We start from the raw sequence: 12,327 nt of genomic DNA on the forward strand, positions 1-12,327 counted from the left end.
ATTTCATGACAACTGTACTGCTGCAAGTGAAATAAATTTTTATACACTGTTTCAACTGTATTTCAGCTTTGATTTATGCATAATAATAGAAGGCGTCTGACCTTTGAGTGACAGATGGGTATTGTTTTGTCTTGCCAGTTCCAACCATGATCTACAGACTCCTCCAATTTGAACATTCCTTTGAAACTCATTTCTTAAAAAACTGCATGTGCTGGCTGCCGGCAGAGCCCACGGGCACGTCACTGCAGCCCCCTCTGGCTTCTGCCCCATGGCTGCTGGGTGATCTGGGGCTCTCCTCAGCTCTTCCCAGGAGGGTGATGCCCCTCTGGTGGTCCTTCTTGGGCTCTCACACTCTGGGGCCTCTGGATGTCTGGGGACTCTCAAGGCCTGGAGTTCCCTACCCCTGCTCTAGCAGATAGTTACATGGAGAAACCTTTTGAATACAAGCACGCTGATCCACATGGGTGTGCACACAGGTGTTCACTGTTCATAGACACAAACTACATTTTTCTTGGCTGCTACCTCAAAGCACATTGTGCGCTGTCAGTCTTGCGCGCTGCACAACAACATTCAATATTAAGTATTTACTGTTATTTACACTTAGCAAGATTAATGCAATGGTGTTGCATTAATGAGAATGCATGAGGAAGTCTCGAGTTGCAGAGAAGTTTGTGAGGTTGTGCAGGACATGTATGAGGTCAGTGAGACAGTGGCTTACGTCAGGGATGTGCTCTGAGTCCCTGCTTATTTCCAATGATCATGGACAAATTGACTGGGGAGATCAGGCAGGGTGGATTATGTGGGTTATGATGTTTGCAGATGACCTGTAGTAAGAGCAGCTGGAAGAGGGCTTGGAGAGGTGGAGATATACTCTGGAGAGAAGAGCAATGAAAGTCAGGAGAAACACGACAGAATATGTGTGCCTGAATGAAAGTTTCTCTGAAGCAGCAAAGGTAAGGAAGGTGGATTAGTTGCCAGGCAGGAGGAAAAAAGAGAAACACCACAGATGAGAGAAATGAATGTAGTGAAGGAAGAAATGCAGAGGGTTGTTGTAAGGGTGAGATGGAGTCAGAGGTTGCCACATTTTCTGCTTCATCCCTATTCCTTTTCACTTTTGATGTGTATGTCATACCATAAATAGTTGGTGTCAGAAGGAAATGGGTTTTTAATTAAGAAAAATATCACTGTAAAACTCCATATATATGTTTGTTTTTTGGTGTCTTTTCTTCTTTGATAATTCAAAGTCATCATTACAAAATACCCATTTACAAAAATATTAGTGTATGTAAAATGCGGCTCTAAAATACGTTGTGAATATTGATGAAGAAGATTCACTGGAAAGCAAACAATGAGCTTTAATTCATCTTCAAAACTTCAGCTTTTCATGTCAAGACAGCTCCAAAAATGCCACTCTTACATGAGTTCCAAAACTGCAGTGTCTGCCCTCCTAGAAATGCCTTAGGTTAAACTGATAATTCATTTTGAGTCTCGTAAAAAAATTTTAATAAGACAACAGATAAGACAGCAAATTCCACAGTTTTTATAGGGTAGGTACTCAGTGTGTCTGTGCTCCATAAACAAGGTTTGAGTTTTGTGTGTTCATGATTTATTTTTGGGTTTATGAAGTCATTTATGTTCTACTTCTATATCCTTTCATCCTTTGAGTATATGAGTATAGTACTATTTCCCAGCACTTCTGAGTTTTGCTAATTGCGTTTCTAGTTCTCAGTTCTTGGTTAATGTGAATTCTCTTTTGTGTCCAGACTGTCCTGGTCTTATCTCTGCGGTTGACCCTTGTGTCTCCTGTATGAAGTCAGTCTTGTCTCTGTGTGTTTTACTTTCTGTCTTTGTGTCAAGTCTGCATTTCTGTTCCTGTGTTCTGTTACTTCCTATTGTATTTTGGCAGTCGGTAATTAGATTCTGTTCACCTGTGTCTTGTTTTCCCCAACTGTGTCTTCTCTCTTTAAATACCTCATGCACATATTTAACCCTCAGTTGTCTCAGGTTTTTCTTGTGTCCCGGTATTCTGGTTTCCCCTTTAATTTCCTAGTGTGTCTTCAGCCCAGCTTTATTTTGATAAGTTCCAGCAATAAAGATTCTGAGTTTAGTTCTGCTTTGGAGTCCTGAATTTGGGTCCACACCCTGTCTGTCTTTGGACTTTTAATGACCTGGCTGATGGGTATATATAAAAGAACAAAAGCCTGAGTGAGCAGCACCAAGAATTGTGTTTATAATGGCAAAAACACATTTTGATCATGAGTTTCCCCCATGTTCCTATGCTTCTGATTAAGGCAAGCAGCCCAGGAAATACGGGATGATAGTGATTAATTTTTGGGGGGAGAAATTTAGAGCAGATGTTTTTTTCTTCTTTAATTCAGTGATAATTGTTACCATTTTATCATCAAAGGTACCCTTTACATGGCCTTTTCTTTCTTGTTTGATCTGCTGTGAAACCAACAAATAAGATTAAGTTCTTGTGAAACTGATACTAATACTAATCTTGTTTTTTGGCTGTTGGGCTATTGCTCATCCGTTATGGACTAATAAGAATTACTGTTGGTAAAATATATGACCTCACTTCACGATAAGAGGATGTTTGGAAAGACAGTCGTTTCTTTGGGAGAACAGAAAACCTTGTATCTAACATCCCTTAGTAAATTACTTTATTTTACATCTGTTTAAATTCCTTGCACAGAACAGTCTGAACAGACAGCCTCTTTTAAAATGTCCTAAATCAGTTTGAGACAAAAACACAACCTCAGGGGTCACAAGCTAGTCTACTCCTCATGCTGGTCTCAAGCCTGACTCAATGAGTTGGTTGTGTCAGGAAAGGCATCTGGGTAGAGGTCACCATGCACATCAGTCCACTGTGGTGACTCCTTGGGAAATAAGGGAGCAGCTGAAAATAGCCATCTGTCTCTGTCTGCTGATTCACATGTAATATTTGTTAATGTGTTTTTTAGTTCATATGTTTGCTGTGAGGATTTATGCAAGTGAGTTTCTATTGCATTTTGTGAAATTTAGCCTCAATAGCTTAACTTTCTTTTTATGACATTTCTACTAAATAAATACAGTGTCCTACCCTTTATATGTCAGTTTTGATCAACCTTCATAAACAGACTCACACTTGCTACTTCATTGTGTACACATGTTAAAAACTGATTGTTAATGCAAATATCCAATCAGCCAATCACATGACCATGAGCTGGAGTTCTCAGGGTGAAACTAAATGCCTTGTTGATGTCAGAAGAAAATGGCCAGACTGCTTCGGCCTGATGGGATGGTTACAGCAATTCAAATAACTGCTTGAATAACCAAGAAGAGCATCTGTAAATGACTCTATGGCGTGGTGTGGTTTGTGGCTCAGCTGCAGGGGAGGGGTGGAGCAGTGGGTTGAGGGTGTGGTGTCTGACTCACACACCTGACCCCATCATCTAATCATGTCTCCCCTGTCAAAGATGTTGCTGGCACCTGAGAGGGTTGTGTTGTGTCCGCCACAGAAGAGGAGCAGCTGGAAAGCTGCACGTTGGAAAGCCAGTCAATAAAAATGTGTAAACCTGCAACGCTGCTGTTGTCGGGTCCTTTCCCACAGACTCTAAAGGACAACACTGACTTTCCCATAGTTATCCCGACAATAAAACTGGTTCTGGGCTGGATCTGGATCAACTGTGTGAAACCCAGTTCTACCAAAGTGTACCTAATAACGTGGTTAGGCAGAGCATTTGTGTAGCTTTTTGTCCTATAGTCTAGCATTGCATAGTGTAGTTTAGTATAGTTGCTGTGATGTAAGAACCACAAGGCATTTTACTGACTCATTACAAATTCCCCCATAATTTAAGAGTAATTATATAGTAATTGTTAGAAAACAACACTATATATTGTAAGGTCTGTTATGTTATGTTCACTCAGAAGGACGCTGAAACAAAGTGTAAAACTAACTGTACAAACCTAAATAAACAATAGGAAGGTGGAGCCATACATTAAATACATTAACATCCACATGCTAAGGATTTTGCCTTTTATAGATGGATTTAGTGCCCCTGCGGACTGTCTTCCCCAAGAGAAAAAAAAACGTGATTCATTGGTATTAAAAGATTAACAGTAAATCCTCATTCCACAGCAGGGCAGCTCTGATGAAAAGTGACGCTCCCTTTGAGGTTGGTTTTGTCTGCTGCTGCAGTGAGCTCAGCTGAGACAGTGTAATGTATTTGATCTACTGTACAAATCAATCTTCAAATCATATGATTCAAACCATGTGACTTCAAAGCCAAATACCTTCACATACAATACAAGGACTCGGCTCAGCAACAACACGATGGCCGAAATCTTTACAATAAAACACCAAAAAGCATTTTCCAAAATGCTTGTTTGATTGTTTGTTTGTTTGTTTTTAATATAGAACAATGTGATGCATGTGTTATTTAACTTGCCTACCAATGCTGATTATATTAAAGTAGAAAACTAAAGGGTCTTTTAGGTGTCATGTTTGATTGTGTTATGCAGGCAAAGAGGTGTGGTAATCATGTAAGCAGTGAACAGGTCATGTGCACACAGCTATTAAAAGAAGTGACTGGTCTTAAATAACCCAAGCACTGTTGTATAACTATATAGCAAACTTGTGGCATCAGTGACATTATTCTACGAGTGACCAACAGTTAGAAAGCTGATACGGCTGATGTGTGGATACACACCCACTTAGATAAGTCCAACTGCAGCTTGTCTTCCCAAAACAATAAGTATATAAATCTAGAAAATACCCAAAAACCTTCAAAAGAAAAACCATGAGTATTGCCACAGTCAAAAATTATGATTTTGCCATGTAGTTTGATTATAAACAAAACTAACTGCTTTATCATATCCATATGTCATTTGTGACTTTAACTGCATAAACCGATCCCAGACGTTGTCTGAGAAATAAGGCCAAATCAGAATGTTGATTCTTAACATTCAGACCTTATATCCTTTTGTAACATGAAAGAATTACATAAGTCCCATTGTCTGCAGATTATGGTTGTTTTTCTACGTTCCTTCAGCTAGAAGGGTATTTTTGTGGCTCCGTCACACTTGTCTGGCTCATTCCCACGAGAACTTGTGAGCCTACACTTCTGACACCATAAAATATGGGAACACAAGAAACGACCAGCTTCAGAGGCTCTTTGTGTGGCACTGTGTGTCCCAACAGAGTGAATCTGTGTTTTTAATCAAATACAATTCAATTAACCCTCTCAGGCTCAAATTAAACTTTTTGTTGCTAATGCACAACCAAGTCCTGCAGTGGTACTTCTGACTAAAACAAACTCATAAAATATGTATGTGGGGTAATCAGGTTGTTAGTTTTTAACTGTTGGAAATCGGCAGAAATTGAAAGAAAGAAGCATGTGTGTTCTGGAGAAGACCAGTTTCACTGAAATATATTGCCTTACTGATGCAAATCTAGAAAGGTCAAGATCTGCACTTGTACTTCCTTCTTCAAAGAGGTTAAGACCTGGTTAAATTTAAGATGATTAAGATTAGAATTCCACTAAGGTTAAAAAGTTTTTAGTTGGACCTGTAGTTGCAGTGGTGCGGTAAAGGCTTAATCTTAGTCAACCTAAAAGGCTTGTGTGTGTATTTAGACTCTTCAGAATAGAACAGAATAGAATAGTCATTTATTGTGATTGATATTGTCAAGTTCTTTGCAGTCCGAATAGCTTAAAAATGTTTTTGAGTCTGGAGGTGTTTCATCAAAAGAAAAATTAGCTCCAAAGTTTATCAGATGCAGCATAACGGAACGTGATGATGCTGCACGACAATAATCATAAGCATCAAAATAAAACTATTGCATGATGGCGGTTAGACCGCAAACATGAACAAAAACAAACCTAAATCAATTAGCTGTTCATATTAGATGTCATAAAAATATGGCTGAGATTAAACAGATTTGTAGAGATTCAAAATTCCTTGTGAATGTTGCACACGTCTCATCTGTAGTTACTGGAAGCGGTTTGCGGCCAGAAGAGCTAAAACCAGTTTTCAAATTCAAGGGTTCACTTACTTTTATCAGCAACACTGGTGATGGTGTGTTCAGTAAAGACTTGAAGGATTATGTGTAAAGAGTATTTGATTTAAATGTATTTGTGTTAATCCTACAGCATCATGCTTTGGTTGCTCTTAATATGACTAACTGATATGAAGAAAGATAAAGTCTACATCATTTCTGCAGGCTCCCATTGACATTTTAAATAACTAATAAAGTTACTGTTTGAAATCTGGACTCAGTGTGTCCTTGTGTAACAATTGTTGTTTATTTATACATGTTTGCTTAATGGCTGTGTGTGTTTTGCTGACTGTACAATAATTTGCTGATCTGCGATAATAAAGATATCACTGATCCTTGACCCATGACATTATGATGAAGTTGCTGCAGAGAAACAGTTGAAACATGGGACTTTACCCAGAAGCACATGTGGTGGTTGGGATTTCTGTTCAGTGTTAAACCAAAACTAAAGGCTCAGATATTTTTAGACTCCTACATTTTTCTCTCCTTTTCCTTATTTTAGGTTTTCATTCACAGTTTGGCTAGATTTAGACAACAAAAGTATTTCTTTTGATTTGGGATAATATCAAGGTTTAGATTAAATTAGACTCTTGCACAAGCCACCATGTGTTAAGTATTACGCACGCAGGACTAGTGTTGATTCCAGTCATTTGTAAAAGATTTCAAATGTCATTAATGATATTAACTTCAACAGAACAAATGTTATGTAGCAGATGTAACAGCTATGTTTGTAACTACCAGTCACAGATGTCAGTGAAATAAAACAGATTTTTCTTACTTCATGAGAATTCTGCTCATGAGAGAGTCGTTCCCCTGGTAACACTAATCCTGTGTGAGTAAGGTTCAGAAATATTTCTATCAGAAAGGATATGAGGCAGATAACCTTGAAGGTTAACTACACTGACTCACAAAGCTCTGAATAACATACATTATGAGCTGTAGGAACAACATTAACACGCATATTGTTAGCTTAAATGTGTGTTTGTGTGTATGTGTGTTTTACACAGATCACATTACATTTATGTTCCATATTCTACTCGGGTCTGGTTTAATAATTGAATCCTTATAAAGGCAACATTTGAATTGAGAGATGTTTTCAGGCAAGTGCTTCATCATATCGAAACATTGCCTTTTAAAGAATGTTTTATGAATGTTTTGTGAATTATTGATGAGACTTGTGGAACATTGGACATGCTTACTACAAGTACTGTGCAGAAATGTACTATAAAAGTACCAGTCCATTTACATTCATGTTTTGGAAGCAGTAGCATTAGAACCTGTTGGGATTGGTTATGGCTAAATTTGGCTGCATGTTAAGCCGATTTTTATCAGTTTTTATGTTAAGCCACACCAACTAATCCTGGAAGACAGATATAGTGATCTAAGTTAACCAGTTCAATTCAATTCACTTCAATTCACTTCACTTCACTTCAATTCAATTCAATTCAATTCAATTCAATTCAATTCAATTCAGTTCAGTTCAGTTCAGTTCAGTTCAGTTCAATTCAATTTATATGGCAAAAATTCATAACAACAGCTTTCTCAAAGCGCTTTATATTGTAGGGTAAAGATGCTACAATATTAGAAAGAAACCCAAACAATCATACAACCCCTGCAAGAACCTGGAGACAGTGGGAAGGAAAAACTCCCTTTTAACAGGAAGAAACCTTTGGCAGAACCACGTTCAGGGAGAGGCAGCCATCTGCCATTGCAGTTTGGGAATGAGGGGGAACAGAAGACAGCAGGGAGAGAACTCTTTAAACGAGAAAAGAAAATGGAACTTTACGAAGATGCGCAAATCAGCAGAAATAAGCATACAACAGATATAACTTCCTGGTTCATTAGAACGCTTGAAACAGCTTTGCTGACACTGAGCTTTAACAGTAAATGACCTCTGATGTTGGATTTCCCCTTAAAAAAGAAAGGCCTGCAATTTAGTCATTAAGATGTTTCACTGTAAAACTGATCCAGTCCCATTGTTTATTATATCTTTCCATTGTTCAAGATCCTGTTTGCAAGATGATTTGGCACTACTTCAGAAGTCGTGGCAAATATGTGACATTCAGACACAGCCGATTATTATTTTCTTTCCAAAGGGAGTTTCCATGAGAAAAGGGGATGAGAACTGAAGCTGATTCGGCTCACAGTTGACGAGGTCGGAAGAGTTCATTGATGTCCATTCCAACGCCGCTGGCTCACCGGTCTCTCCATTTTTGCTTATGTTGGCACTTAGTGGTACACTGAAAAAAAGGGATTGGCCAGCTCTTGGATTTATGTAAGCATCTTGCGTGTATTTAACACATGTGCCTCATGCTTTAAAGTTAAGTGTAACTATATAGTGTAGAAACTACATGATATGCAGAGAGGGTAGATTAAATTGTTTATATCATGTTTGAGTGAAGTAAGTCAATAATATAGCAATGTTAAATCTCGCGACACCGCACAGTATTTCAGTTTCGCGCGCTTTGGATCGTGGTTTCAGGAAGGCATCCCCCTCAGTCAAGTCGAGCAGCCTCCTCTACTTTTCTTGGTAAATAAATTTGGTGGTTGTTACATTAAAAAAGTCTAACTTGTAATTTGAACACAATAATTTCATGTTTCTATGAACCTAATTAAATCATGAAGGATCTGTAACAAATTCAACAACTTAATTTGTTCTTGTTTAGATTACATGATACAATCTAGTAAGAGTGGTTAGTTGCTGAACTCATGAAATTCACAAGATCGCACGAGATGTCAAACTTCAGGAAAATCACTGGAGTTATAAGAGGCAGACAACTACACACACACTATGTGTATGCTATTGCTATTTATTGTGGTTTAACCTGTCAACGACAAAGGCATGGATTGGTGGCGGTTAATGCTGTTGCTTCACATTAAGAAGGTCCTGTGTTCAAATCCACAATCTCGGCTAGTTTGCAGGTTTCTCTCTGGGCATTCTGGTTTCCTCCCACAGTTAAAAGTCATGCAGTTATTAGAGTTAGGTTAATTGGTGATTCTAAATTACCTGTGAATGTAAGTGGCCAATGGTTGTTTGTCTCTGTGATAACCAAGCAACTTATCACTTCAGGGTTATTTCCCTGCAACCAGGATAAAGATAGGAGGATTAGCTGTTGTAGATCCATTTGATTTTTATAGTAACCAGACTCTAGATTTTGCTGAACATTATGTAATATGAAGACAACATGTAATATTTAAGTGACCTGGGATAAAAGCTATTGAATAGTGTTGAAATAAAATGACAAAATTGTGAAGGATTAAAATATTCCAAGAGCTCAACTTACTTCATCTAAACATGTTTCAATCACGTTTTATGAACACAAAATGCACAGGTTTGTTAATACGGAAAAGTTATATTGATTTAACTCAGTTGTTTAAGTTTCTGCCAAAGCAAAACATTTGTGTGCAACCAATGTACACTATTGAATTAAGTAAATCCAACATGCCCTTTTTGTCATTGTAGGATCATGGTGATAACTGCACATTGTTTACTTAGTAAGTCATCATCTGAGAGGGCAGTGAGGACACAAGTCCAGCTGTGTTGGAGCTCTGCATTAGGACAATGACCCGAAGCCTGACCTGACAATCTTAGTCCGTTTCCGTTTCATATAACTGATGAGTGATGATTCCAGAAATATGTACTGCTCAAAAACAGTTAGGGGAATACTCTGACAATCTAACCTTGACTTCTGGTGGGATTTAGAATAGAGCACTCTGAGGATAGATTATTTTGGTATCCACTGGCCATTGTTATGGGATTTTGTTCTTAACAAACATGCACGGCAGAAAGATTGTCAACTTGATTATTTTGTTCTTCAAAACCCAATTACTGATTTGAGTGTTCTCTTAATTGTTTCCATCAGTATATATATATTTTTACTACAAATCTGATTACAGAATGGTTTTAGCTAAAATACACAGTGGGACTGAATTGTTGAGGAGCCAAAATATTATATCAAGCAAGAGATGGACATTTAAAGTCTCATCAGTTCCTGAAAAGGAAAAGAGTGCTTTTAAAAGAAGTGATGATGCAGCACAAAATGCCACTTCACAATTTTGTTTAGATGTGCTGCTGGTATTAAATAAAAAGGGAGCATATACTATAAAGTACTGGTCAAAATCCTTGAGCCATGTATTTTCTTAAAAAATGGGAAATAGTTGCAAACATATATCGAAACATCTGCAAACATGAAAACACAGTACATAAGGCAATAACAGAGTTTGCACAAATGTAACAAGCTTAAAAGTCAATATTTGGTATGATGACCATAATTCCATCAATTTTCACAAGCTCTCCATGTGCACCTGACTGAATTACATCTCCAAACAGTAGATAGATCAGTTGAAGGGCCACATGCAGCTTTTAAGCTTTGTGTCAGGTATTTGCTGGATTATTTCCTATTTCTTAAGGACATGACTTTGCAAATAATACAAGTGTTCCCCACTTGTCCAGTTTGCAAAAATTGTTTAAGGACACACTGCACTGCAGCTAATAGCTCTAGCGAAATCAATTTGCTGGTGCAAAAATACTATTAGAAACAAAATATAAAGAAATGGTGGATGGCTCAAGACTTTGGCAAATTTTGTATTTTAAAAAAGTAATATCTTATTTTTACAAATTGGTTATTCTGATTTTAATCAGCCAGGCCATGTCACAATCCTGGGTCTGTTGACCCAGCGTTTTGAGTTTTAGTTTATTTTGATGTTTTTGGTTTATAGTTAAGTCCATAGTTAAGTTCATTCTATTATGCCCAAGTTACCATTATAGTTTCTTAGATTCCGCTTGTGTCTTCTACCCCTGTGTTTAATTTTCCCTTGCCTGTTATGTGTTTCATATCTTATGTCTTATATTGTCGAGTTTGTGTTGTCGTGTCTGGGTTCCATGCTGTTTCCTGTTTTATTGTGAAAGTCCCTGTCCTGTGTGCAGTGTCTAGTTTTGCTTCCTCTTGTCTCGTTGGGTCTGATTTGTCCCAGCTATGTTCCCACCTGTTCCCCATCCCCTTATTATCTTTCTGTGTACTTAAGTCCTCTGTCCTCCTTTGTTCAGTGTCAAATCGTCTGTTGTCTTTTGCGCTATGTCTCCATGTACAAGGTGTCTTTGTAGCAACGCCAGGTTTCATGTTTAGGGTTTTGTGTATCTTTAGATTCCTCAGTTTAGATTGTTTATTCTCGTCTTTGCTTGCCTTATGCATTATTTTGTATTTCTGCATCAGGGACATTAAACGGCTCCCTTTTTGCAAATTCAAGTTTTTGTTCCACGTTCCTTCGTGTCTGCATTCTGGGTCCACTATTCACTATTCATACAGTCTGCTTTGGCACACTGTGACAGGATGAAAATTTGAACATTTATGATTATTGTGAAACTTTCCAGGTTTTCCCTGGTCTTTCTCGCACCACTTCTCAAAAAATACATCTTGAAAAGTATTTATATGAAGCTAAAATTTCTTTGTACCATAACATTTTTATATAAATTGGAGATGGTTTCATGGGGAAAGCTCTCAAAAGTGGACAGAATGATCTAAATAAGATTTGAATGGTGTGCAACTCACTTTTATTTGAAATTAGTGAGTGTAAAAACATCTTTAAAAAGAGTAAAATGATCCTGGAGATAAAACCTGCCCACATAAATTTACTGAAAATCACTTGAAATCACAGGTGACTAATAACCCTCAAAACGCTCTTGGTCTGTCACAACATGGCATAACGGTGCTGATGCCACCCACACATTCTCAAGTACTAGAAGGAGACTTGTGGAAAATTCCCCCCATCACACCAGCCCCATCACACACACACACACACACACACACACATATCAACATAGGGACCAGGGTATATAATTACAGCCTCTTAAACAAACTTGTTATGTACCTGCAAAGCATAAACACTGAACTTAAACCATGTAGCCTCTGGGTGCTCGGGCAATTTATGATAGGCTAATGACAGTCATAGTGGGTGGCACCTTCCCACCCACAAACAACACTTTCCTCTTGTATGTGAACACATTTTTCCATCTGACGTCAATATATTTAGCATGTGCACAACACGCACCACTGTCCATGGGCAAAACAATAAATACAGCAAGAAGACGATTTTGGGGAAAGTAGCTTTGTACTTATTGTCACCAGAATTCTGCTGACTGTCATAATGCTCTAAACTGGAACCAAGCAAGATCACATTTATTACTGAAGGAGAATAAGAAGAAGGAGAAATAAGTAAAAACACTTTATTTACCACAAAAGTTGGGAAATTACTGTTTTACAAAATTTTATACATAAAAAAAATCATCCGAT

Source organism: Maylandia zebra, linkage group LG12, assembly GCF_041146795.1.
Source record: "Maylandia zebra isolate NMK-2024a linkage group LG12, Mzebra_GT3a, whole genome shotgun sequence".
NCBI lineage: Eukaryota > Metazoa > Chordata > Actinopteri > Cichliformes > Cichlidae > Maylandia > Maylandia zebra.